The sequence below is a fragment of the Pipra filicauda genome, unplaced genomic scaffold (assembly GCF_003945595.2).
Source record: "Pipra filicauda isolate LSUMZ 115617 unplaced genomic scaffold, ASM394559v2 scaffold289_size944018_pilon, whole genome shotgun sequence".
In the NCBI taxonomy this organism is placed as follows: domain Eukaryota; kingdom Metazoa; phylum Chordata; class Aves; order Passeriformes; family Pipridae; genus Pipra; species Pipra filicauda.
In genome coordinates, this window is record NW_024104408.1 from 535825 (window position 1) to 548591 (window position 12767).

The 12767-nt window shown below is 38.7% G+C and overlaps 1 protein-coding gene across 2 annotated transcripts in view; it reads right to left on the reverse strand.

The window, feature by feature from the left end:
- WWOX (WW domain containing oxidoreductase) overlaps positions 1–12767 on the reverse strand; it is a 493697-nt gene that overhangs the window by 377920 nt on the left and 103010 nt on the right. The gene's annotated exons all lie outside the window — the stretch shown is intronic.

The window sequence follows — 12767 nt, forward strand, 5'->3', positions numbered from 1 at the left end:
CATTTAGAAAAGAAACTTTACCAAGGAGAGGAGCAACTCCTGTCTCTTTTATGGGGTACACATCTATTCATGACACCTGCACAGTTGGTAGGGGACAAGTGATTAAGAAATAAAGACACAAGGCACATCTCTACACATTTTATACTTCTGCAGCTTGTGAAGTGTGCTGCTAAAAAATGCAAGTTGGAAAATGAAAACATTCTGCAGAAGCTGTCATCTTTGGTGGGAAATCTGCACACCATACACATGAGATCCTTGAGACAGAATCCTTCCTCGCTGAACTCAGTTAACTCAGTTTAAACAGAAATGCCACGATAAAGGAACTTGAAAGGGTAAAATTCTACCAAACTAAGCTAGAAAAGAACCTAGGCTGGCACATACCTCTTTCATTGAAAAAACAGGTCCAGAAAACTTCAAACTCCTTGATGTCTCCAGTGTAATCTCAGGATACTACAAACCTTGCAGCCTTCCCAACCTCCACAGCCAGATCAAGGACAAACGCCCTTTCTGTTCTTTCTTGTCTTTGTCCAAATCCTTATGAAACACAGCAAAGACTCTGGTTCTCAGACCTCAGATAGATCTGCATTTGCTAGATTGCATCATCTCTTAAGGAAACTTTGGCACTGACAGTGTGTTCTCGTCCTTGAGTCAGACCCTGACGCAGCAGACCTCAGCAAGCTCTACCTGAGCTGAGAACCTCAGGCTTGAGAGCCTGCATCTGGTATTCCTGGCCTTGACATATTTAAATAGGAAAAGTCACACAAAATAATGATGGCCATAGAAATCCCTTTCATTCCTGCACTAATACCTGCCATGTCCTAAAACCACAGTATTAAGATCTGTCACATTTGTTTAGCCCGTTCCAGCCTATTATGTCTTTGCTGCATTTGGCCAAATCCCATGATACAAAATCAACACTCAACATAAACCCTAATTCTGAAGATAATAAATGAAGCACAGATAGGAAAAATAGCTGCTTGCCCTTTGTTTTTCTCAACTGCTTCCATACAGTCCTACACTCAAAGGATGACAGGAGACCCAGAGTCAGACCATTTTCCCACGTGACTGAAGGACATAAATACTGCAACTCTGAGTATTTGCAGAAGGAATTCTTGGAAAGAATGTGAAACATGAAGACCCAGGTTGTCAAACAAACCTAAGTAATCAAATTCCTTTAGGCACCAGATTTTGACAGCCCAGTTTTCAAAAAATCATTTCAGGAGGAATCAAACACACCTTAGCTGAATACTGAAAGAACCACATAAGGATTGACATAAACAGCTGTATTTTCTTATTAAAGTAAATTTTGACTTCCAGTTCATTGGGAAGTAACCAGTCTAGTCTGCTTTAATAAGAAGTTAACAATCTAATATCTGTCCTTGTGCCAACTTGGACAATTTTAACCAAAAGGTTAAAATGCAGAATGAAACATCTGCATGCTTTGGGAAACTCAGTTTCTGAGGTGTTGGATTTCTGATTTGCCTTTTGGTCAGTGACACTGATACACATAATATCTAAACATATATACTGCATCCACAAAAGAAACTGAAGATGAAGGGGGACTGTCCTTTTAAAGGCAAGGTCCTCTCTTTCTGCTCAAATCAACCGGCAAAAAAGGCAGCTCTTTTTTTGATCTTTGCAGCCTCAATCAACACAGCACAAGCAGGCTATTTACTGAGAGGTGCAGGATGATATCCTTTAAAAGGTAACTGACCTTTTGAGGCCTACTTTACAAAATGTTTTAAACCCGAGTTCATTTTGCCTATTTGAGATGCATCTGCCAAGAGGAAAACAAAGCTGCACGAAGCTTGAGAGCGCATGGAACTCCGGATGATTCATCATCTCTTCTGAGAGTTTCTGAAAAGCTCTAGCAAGAATTAATTTACAGATTTGTGCATCTGCTGGGAAAAAGGAATGAGTTTCTCCAGCACAGATGCAATTTTTGGTATAAGAGCCTCCTGTATGAGGACTGCAGCACACGAATACAGCAGCAACACAAAAAGTACACTGCCATTCCCTCCAAAACAGACTATGGCACTTTTTAAAATATCATATTTCTAGTTAATAATTGTCATATGCACTATGAAGTAACAGATCACAGACAGAAAGAATTCATATAAAAACCAAAACTATATTCCACCTATCCAAACTGCCGTATCTTTCATTATTACTAATTACACAATAACTACCAGAGGGAAAATACACACTCTACACCTAAATCTGTCAGCTCAATTAATTAAAAAGATGATTCTAGAATTATAAAACTATAAAATGTAGTCACTTTTTAATTGTTAGGGCATTTAATTGGATTTTATAAAAGTAATAAAATTATGCTTCAATCCATTTTATGAGATTTGTATTTTTCAAAGCACATTTCTCTTTTTTTTTTAAAGTGAAAGTAATTAAAATTTAAGGGACTGTAAAATTAACATTATTTACAATACTCTATTGGAAAAATCTGTGAAGAAATATAAAAAATAAATACACAGAAACATTTTAAACAATTATCCTACTGAAAAGGCAGCCTCAGATTCCCATTCAGAATTCCTTTATTTTTAATTCGCATCAGTGGTTTTAAATGCTAAAAAAAAAAAAAAATTCTCCAGAAAACACCACAGAAAAGAAACCTAAAGGGTTGTATCAAAAAGTGCTGCTGTTGTGCTTCATTTCAGGGAAGAACCCCCTCTCGGATTGGGATCCATGTCCATTAAGCCATCGGTGTCTCTCGTCAGGCTGCTAACAAAGGTCCAATTACTGAAAATTGTCGTCTAAGTTTTTGTGACCTGGCCATTTGCACACCAGGAAATGAATGAGATTACCTGTGTAACAGCCACTGAGTAGTTATGAATTTCAGCCACAGATGACAGATTCTAATCTCAACGGTGCAGAGCTCTGTATCACTGAACGTATCATTATGCAGGGACAAAATTTTCAAGATACATGACAATTCACGCTGCACATCTGGCACTACAGCTTTGCTTTATGGCAGGAGTCTTTTTAAGTGACAGCAGAACTATGACCTTGATTTCACAAGTTCATTACAAACATCACTGCGATCTGCATTAGGCTTCCTACTGAGCCCAAGGAAAAAAAAATCCCCCCTTGGTTTAAAATAGTTTGTAATTCTACATCGAAGGCACAGCTAAGGCCAACAAAAGATGTCAGCAGCAAAGGAAATTTTCTGTAGTGTTTACTCCTGGTATCGACATTACCAAGTGCTCCCTCTAACCATGGCACCTATTAGATATTTTTGGAAACACTATAGTTAAGACCCTGCAGAGTGTTATGAAAATTTCCCCCTATATCTCCTTAAAATGTCTTCAGGTAGTGACTTACATCACACCAAGTGAGCTAACGTGGTCTACCATCACAATTGAAGCAGGCACTGGGACTGGGATCTGCTCCACATTAGCACGTAGTCACTGCTTATCCTTCACAGCATGACTGAGGCTTGGGGATTCACTGCTCCAACTGCAAGACACACAGCCATTCTAGAAAACCCTCACCGTGCTGGTAAGTGTAGCTGGTAATTTAGTGAAAGTTAAAAAGCCTGTAGAATTAACCAGGACAATCTTAAATGTGAATATCTCAGCTGAAAACCAGCTGATATTTTGTGCACCTGGCAAGCCCCCGATCCTTTACCAACCTTTGAGGAAGTCATTCAGATCCTACATGCTGTGCACAATTCACCATTAGAAGCAACTAAGCAATCCAACTGCCCTGCACTATTTGAAAATACAGTAAGGGAATACATTAGAGAGATGCAGAAATTAAGTTGTTGCTATAAATCAGTTGGTTATGAAATTTAATAATCAATTTGTTAGCACCTGATGTAAAACTAGGATCTGTCAGCAGTCTCCCAAGCTGGCTGTGTGCAGCAGTAGATATTTCCAAGGGAATTAATTACTGATGATTTGCAAAGGTAAGAATAATATTTTTCAACAAATGTAGCCTGTGCACTAGGAGGTTAAACAAACACCACCAAAATGTCAACAGAGTTCTTGGCTTTGGTGTTCTCCCATTTCAAACGTAATGAAATAGTTAACCAGAGATTATGCAAAGGGAATACTCTCAAATCTTCCCATGAAGCAGAATGTCACACCATCTGGGGCACTTCTCAAGTGATTTGAAAAGTTCACACTGTTTGGAATTACACAGAAATTCAACAGAAAAGGCCTCACCATATCCCCAAAGTCCCATAAGCAACTGTAGACCTGTGTCACGGCCAGTAAAGGCAGAGCTGTGACTTCTCCTCCACAAAGAAGCAAAGTCACAGCCCAACGAACTTTTCCACCCCATAACTCTGAACACCCATGTTGCTTTCTCTGAAAGTTAGAAAGTGGTACTTCTGTCTGTGAGGGAATGCCTTTGCACACAAAGGGAATACCCAACAGGCCAGCTAAGCTTATGGCTCTCCAAAAAACGGCTGAGTTAAACAACCACCTCCAGAAATCCCTCTCAGTTTTACAAGCAGCACTGACAGGAAACTGAGCAACAAGAAAATCACTAAGTCAGAAGTCAGACAGCAGCAGGAAATCTCAGAACCATGTATAATCTAATACTGACACGAAAATATCTAAATATTTTTTTGTTCGATGTAAAAGAAAAAAAAAAGACAGCTTAACTCAGTGAACTTTGGAAACAAATGCTTAATGTCTAACTTCCATTTTTCTAAAAATACTGGCTGAAAGACCAGCAAAAAACACCCTCTATTGCCACCTGTCAGCTGACAGAATTGTGGATCCTTGTCAGACAGGCTTCATTTCAAGGCAAGCCACTAACACGGGACTTAGAGCCCTGATGGATGACCTCCTGCTAGAAGCAAGGAAAATTCTCTGCAATTCATCCTAGTGGATTTCTTCGCAGGATTTGACACTGTTGATCAGCAAATACTTCTGCCCCACTTCCAAGAGATTAATGGGACTGGACTGAAACTGTTCTGATTCTTCCTTCACACCACATACAAGGGAATTATTATGAGCAGCTGCTCCTATGTCTTCACAATACATCATCTGCATGCTGCCATGCAGGTCAACCATCTCTCAATCATTATTCATTACTTCTATAAAATCTTCAATTCACTGTTTCATAAACGTTTGGAGAAGGAACAGAGGTCTCAACTGATTTAGAGCTAAACAGAAAACATCCATTAGTCGTGGTTTTCCCTTTATTGGTTTTTCTTACATACAGGGGAGGGGGGGACACAAAACAACTAAAATAACCTCACACCATCTTACACCTCCAGAAATTAATAAGTTATCTGTCTTTGAAGAAAAATTCTGCCATTTTAGCTCTAAGGGGCCAGGGGAGTTTGAGAAGCTACTTTTCCTCTTAATGGGGTACAGAAGCAAATTAAACTACTGCAAAAGTTTTAAATTTGAACTTCTGAAGAGAAATTCAGGTGAAATATTAAACAAACATTTAAGGTTTTTAAACATTTAATGCTAGCACTTGTAACCTTGACCCCAAACTGACCTTAGCAAAACCTGCACTGCCCAAAGCGCCTTCCCTCAGATATGATCCAAGCTTGGATTTCTCCTTCCTCTCTTGTAAGAGCTTCACAAAGGCACAAAGTAAAATAAGCAGGGATTAGGTGTAATTTGCTGACATGATCTGTCTCCCGCACTTGGCTAATTCATACACTGGAATTATGGTATATGATATAGAAATCTGACAAATTAGGAACTTTTTAATCCACATTTTCTTATTTAGTATCATTAAATCAGTAAATTACTTTCTTTTGCTAACAAATTATTCCTTAAAAATTAAGGTCAAGATTAGTATTTGCATTTGCCTTTTAACTTAGAACTACACAGCGAGAGGGAGCAGGAGGAAGAATTATATTTCACAAGCATGAGGTGTGTTTCTTCCTTCCATTAAGTCCATACCAGGGACTCTCTCACCTTTTTGGGGCCCATTATCCATAGCTCCGAATTCCCTTTTGCATAGCTATAATCTCACCCTAAATTTCCTCTGTCTGACAGCACACAGTATACTCAGGGTACTGATATTAAAAACAGGTGTCAGGGATGCTCTTCCCTCACTTCAAGGCCTCAGGACCACATTTCAAACCAAAATCCATCCAAGAAACCATGTTTTCCTCTGTCAAAGTGTTGCATCTTTCCTAGCTCTGTATCCCTGGGGACTCAAAGTACCTTCATACATATGGATTTTGGAAGTCCTGGGGCCAGGCTGAGGTAGAAGATGGACAGCAACTTAATTTTTACATCCATTCGACCTTCCAGCATTTCCATTCTACATCCTCTTCTTTTTCTCAAGCTCTGGCACAATAAGAGGAGCACTTTGTTCCATTCCTTGCCAGATCTTGCAGGGATATTTTCTTTGGTTTCAAGACTCCCTGATGATTAGGAGACAAGCAGCAATGAAAACATCCACAAACTGGTAATTTTCATTCAGCAGCTCACCTAAGGACATTTGCTACCTCAATGTGGTACATCTTGTTCAAAATCCGACAGCAAATCATTATTTACACATATATACAAGCAATTACAAACAAACATAAGCCAGACGTAGAGGAACATTCATTTTTGCAACAACCATGGCATGATTTGTTGTTTCTGTACATACTCCTAAATATACGGATTTCATTTGCACGCAGTAAGTACTCGTTAGAAAAAAAAGAAAGCTGCAACTCACCAAAAGAAAAGCTAAATTACTACCTTTATCACATTTTTTGTGATCTTTCCAATTGAAAACAGCTGGGACCACGGCTGATCATTCAAACAATAAAACACTTCACGGATTTTGAACATTTCACTTGCCAATGACAACTCCTTCCTCTGTTTTGCCTGGAGATTATAGAGCTGTAACAGAGCTCAGAAAGCCCCCAGCAGCTGTGTGCTGCCATTCAGACCTGCAAGATTCCATGTTGGGATAAAAATTAACGTACTTTGACATCCTCTGGGATTTTTGGTGCCTTGGGAACCGCTAATAGAGAAATACAACCTCTTCAGTCCATTACACAAATTTTGGATTCTAAGATTAAGACACGTGGTGTCTGCATGGCCAGTCTCGTGTCAGCAGCAAGGCTTCCCTACACAAGGGCCAGAAGATTCTGTCTTTATGTGTTTTAATTATCTCCTCTAGAAAGTGTTTAACTGAATAGACTAAATACATTTTAATGTATGTGTATTTAAATAATTACTCTGGTCTTAGAGTTCAGAATTTTTAGAGGGCAACATCAATTAAGCACACAGATCTTCTCAAAACCCAACAAGCCATAATGCTCCAAAATCCCTGGTTTATTTGTGACAGAGTATGTTTTAATCAGTCATACATATCACACATCTTTTACTTCCTTGGATACTCAAAACTGCCTTCACAGCTGGTGGATCTTGTGGAAACTTTTTTTGGAAGACAGAAGCCCAAGACTTTGTGAGCCTTCTTAGACTCAACTTAGACTTAGGTATAGACACAGGGTTGAAAATGGGCACCAAAACAACCAGTGTGCTGAGCAGAAATCTCCTGGAGGGTTATCAAGGTTTTTTTCTTTAGGGTACAGCAAAGAGAGTGCAAAGTGCCCAAAGACAAGGGGCAGGTTTGGAAATTTTAGACAGCACAGGTAAAGTCATAAAACTCTGTAACAAACACCTAACAAAATCTTTCTGTTAGTAATACGTAAAAATGCTTCATGTTTTTTTGTAGATGCAACTATATGTAAAGTTATGTCGAAGTGTCAATCCTATATTTTAATATGGACTTTAAAGAAGAAATATTCTGAGGCAGGAGATACCTCCACAATACAGCAGATGTAATGAAAGGTGATCTGGTGAAAACATCAGGATCTCAGCCTCCAGTAAAAGGGGGAAAGGGCTTAAGCCTGAGAGATTTTTTAATTTATAAAATCCTGGAAACAGTTTTTGGATCCACATGACTTGACACATGCTACCACAATGGGGTAATTGTGTACGAGGGCTTAAAAACAGAAGAAAGAAGAAAAACTATTTATGCAGAAGCCAATCCCTGGGCTTTAATAAGGCACAGCATCACCACAAAGAGAAAAAAAAAAAGTTTCACCCTAACATTATTACGTACGTTTCAAATGCAGGCAGCCTTTGATCTTATTTAAATTTAAGATACGTGCTGTCTGCAACAGTAAATTCTGAACTCTGCATGTTTCACTACTTAATTCAATGTGGATATTTTTTGAGATCTCAAAATGCACAGCGTTGTCCAGAAGTTTGTGCCTTGGTGGCAGTGTCAGGATGCCAACCGTACTCTGAGTTCAGAAGACAAACGTGACAGCTCAACTGTCACTAGTTTTAATTCACAAAAAGAAATTCCACAAACAGCAAAGAGTTAAAAGGTTTGTACAGTGTTAATGTTCAAGTTTGGAAAGACAACAGGCAGTGGCAACGATCATCTCTGACAGAGATACCTTGACTACAGAACCATTAAGCATATTGACATAATGGCATCACTGACAATTCAGCTAAATCATATATTCATTTTTGCTGGATCTTTTCAGTTATCTATGCAACAACTTGCTAAACAGATCCCATTTTTACATATGTATTCTTAGATATGCATAGAATTTATCATACAGCATCTACGATTTAATTGTGGTTCAATCAGAATCAAAAATAACTTGACACACCTGTAGTATGTCAGTTACAATACATGAAAATGCAGAAAAATCATATTCTGGATGGAATTTTCAGCAGGCTCTGAAATCTTAATTGCACCCACAAGGTTTCAGCACGCTCCTGCTTGCAGCATGAAAAATGAATGTACTCAGAGAGTTTGAGGTCTCAGCTAAGGAGGCCATTTTGGGTCTGGTTTAGGAAATAAGAAGAGACTAAACTTCCAAATGGAGAATCATAATTCATAACTGCTGTCTTTTCCATATTTCTACACACAGCATAAGTGAATAAACTGTCAGCATATGCCAATTCTTACCACAGGCAAAAAAAAATTCCTATTTTAAAGTAAAGCAACTGCAGCGAAGATCTACATCTGGAAGTCCTGCATAATTGTGAATTGCTGCTACCAATTCAGAAAATTCTAAGTAGTAGCTGTTTGGCAAACATCGTTTCATATCTTTGAAGTAATTCAAGATTTTTCAGGATAATTTCTGGGGTTTTTCTCCTCAAACATTGAGAACATTAAATTAATGTCTCGCTGTTTGGCAGAAGACAACTTTAATTCAAACCAAGTGGCACCATGCACCGCTCCAAACTAAAGATGCACACAAAATTTAATTTTTAACTTTACTGCTCACTTCTGCTCACTGTTTTGATCATGGGAGTGTTCTTATGATGACGAGCAGGCAAATGCCATGATACCATGGCTGTAAATGTTGACAACAGGTTGCTATTTTGGAAGATTTAGAACTGAACCACTAGTGCTGCTCCCCAGTTAAAGTATGCAGGTCAAATATATACCACATCCACAAATCCAGACTCCTACACAAATACCAATCCTACAGACCCTGAACAATCCAGCACTGACACTGACTACATTTAAATGCTGTGTTGCATACAATCACAGGAGGGCAGTCATTTTGTCTATAAAGGGGATTAATACCAACCATAATTCCTCACATTGTGCCCACTCAATGAAGAGGAGATTCCATTCAGTGTTTTTTAAGTTCCAAAAAGCCAAATATGAAAGATTGGTTGGTCTGCCTCTTCCAGCTGCATAAAAATCAGCTAATGCCAAATCCATCTTAGCCCAGAACATTATTATAAACAGATCATTTATTTGATTTTCCGTAACAGAGACATTCAATCGACCGCCTGAGCTGGGAACTAGCAGAGGGGAAAGACTTGATACAGATATAAGAAGTAACTTGAACAAATCCAGCCATTTAGAGGCACTGAGATCTCTTTTTCCTATTCTCATCCTAAGCCCAGCAGCGTCTTCATAAGGAAGGAAGATGGAGTTCATTCACTCCTGGCAGAATGCATCTGCAGAAAACAAGCCAGAAATACTAAAATACTAAAAGACAGCTGGCTTTCTTCAAAAAAAATTGTGCTGGAAATCCTTGAGGCCTGTTTTTTACTGGACATCCATTTTATGTATTTCTGTATTTTATGTATTTATTTGTGTCACACGCTGTTCAGGCTGTGCTACAGCGAAGAAAGAGGTAGATCAAACATTAAACAGCAATATTGTTTCATTCTGTCTTCTCCCAAAGACGACTTTGGGAGACCCAACTAAGTTACTGTGTTTAGTTCATTCTGCCCACAAAATGTTTCTAACTGCGAGAGCAAGAAAAACTGGAGAGCACTGTCCTGCCCATAAGGAAAGTTTAAGTGCTGCAATCACAGAACTGCAGGATCAAAAATAATCTGAAAAACCCTTTTCCCCAAAGCTTTATTTGAAACTGCACGGATAAAAAAAGTCTCAGAAAGAGAAACAGCTGTATCAACTCAAGAGTGTAGATAATGCAAACAAAAAAAATCGTTTTTTTTCAGTGAGGATGAATGATTTGCTAGAATATATTTATAGGGATACAGCATAACTTACCAGTGTTTATATACTCTGAGCTCAAATTTTATCTGTGGACAAGGCTGCAACACCTAACAAATCCAAATAAGAATAAAAGATTCCTATCAAATCTCAGAAGCATGATAACTTGAAGATGAATCATCTGACTTTTACTTTCAAACAAGGAAGGCTTCTTAGCTCTAAATTACTACTCCAATTCATATTAAATATTTCTTTTCAGAGTAACTCTTTACTCTCATTTATTATTTATGTTTTTCTCAAGGCTCCCTCTGTTGCATCATTTGTTTTCTGTATGCAACCAGCCCCGTTAAATTCCTGCCAAGCAGAGGACGACATTTCTTCATTCTTCACGTAGTTTCCACAATCTCTCAGATTCCCAAGCACATTCAAGGAAGCTTTTTTTTTTTTTTTTTACCTCTACAAGTTATTTTATTAAAGTGGGAGATTCACAATCTCAGCAATTTGCCCTCTGCTCCCTGCCATCCCACCACCACCACCCTCCCCAGCTGCAAGAGGTTTGGATGTTTTGACTCAGTGAAATTCAGGGATCCTTTTTCTGGAGTGTTTCCATTGCAGTTTTCTCATCCAAGAAGAGATCTGTGAAACACAATCCTTGAAGGCTATTTTTCAATTGCTATCAACCAGGGGAGAACAGGCTCCCAGGTTGTGATGGGACTGTGAGTACACCCTTATATCTGCTGACAAAAAATAGCACCTAGAGCCACAGAAAGTGTCACATAAAAGCAGAATGTCAGAAGGCATGCCTATCTATTCTCTATTTTATACATTTTTAGCTATTAGGCCAGGTGTCACCAAGACCAACGCATTCTGCAAAATACTAAAGTGTCCCAGAAACCAATAGTGGACTGGAGAAATTAAGCAGAGAATAAAACTATTTGCACACAGAAGTTTAAGATGTTCACCACTGAATACTGAAGGCCTCTTCACATAAAATGCTGTGAGAAACAAAACACAGATCTTTATTAAAATGTGTGTGTTCACACAAAATTTCTCCTTTACACTTTAAAATTATTGTAGTTTCTCCCAGAAAACAAGACTTATACGACTCAGAATTTAAAAGACAGTTTTGTTTCACGAAAACCCCAAACGCTTTTATCTGCTTTTCCTACTGCTTTACTGTTAAGAAATTCATAAAAAAATTTATAAGAAAGCAAAATCTATGCTTTTAACATACTTCCAATGCCCATTAACAGGAGTGACAGACACCTCATGGGAATGGGGGCGACTGTATCACAATCCTTCTCATACAGGTCCATGAGACCAGGGATGTCGACCCCTTCTAAGACAGTTAGGCTGCCAACTGACAAGACTGGCCAAAGGATAAGGAAAAAGGCTCGGTCTGTCCCTGAAGCCTGTAAGATTCCTTTCAAAAACCACTACTGCAAAGGAATCACCGAAGTGACAAAAGCCTCTGGACACTGAGGCAAAGCAAATAAACGAAGAGACAAAAGTCATTAGTGTACATTAGTGCTGGAAAACACATAGGCCCAGCATTGTAGTAATAAGGTGCTACTGCCATATAATTGCTTTTCTGACCTTATCCAGACATAGTTAAATCACAAAGAATCAGAGGCCAGAAAGACCCAATAGGTCTCCCAGTCCATCCTCCTGCCAGTGCAGATGATTGTAAGGTAACTCTTCTGTGTCTGTATCAGATAAAAGATCCTCTGCTGCAGGCAGTGTGTGGGGTCTGGTTTCCATCCAGCCTCAGACTTTAAACAAAATATAACTGGAAATTCATTTTGGTCAAAAGCCCCCAAGTCTCACAACAGATACAGAACTTAGACTTTCCTACAATGCTTGGAGTATTCCTGCCAGACACGGGCACATCTGAGCACACATCTGAGACAGAAATATCTCAAGGCAAGGCAGAGGCTTTAGAGGCTGTCTATTACTAAAAATGTTCCAAATAATATTAGAATGAAATATTAATAAAACCTGTCCATCACCAACAGTGTAGCTTAACTGACCTGCACTGGTAAAGCAGTGTATGCCAACAAAAATAAAACAGGTTTTCCTGATTCTAGATAGTCTCATTTTCTAAGTTCTCTGGCAAAAATTGATTTAAGCATGTTCACTTCCAGGGATTTATAATCATGCATACCAAATGGACTAGCTAGGATGACCATGATATGATCTACAACACACAAATCAAGTTAAAAGCTGCATTTGGAAGAAGGGTGGTTTTGACTTTCCACTGTACCATATAGTTTTTAAAGAAATGTAGCCTATTAGAAGCATGAAGATGCTAAATTACAACACTTACTGCTCTT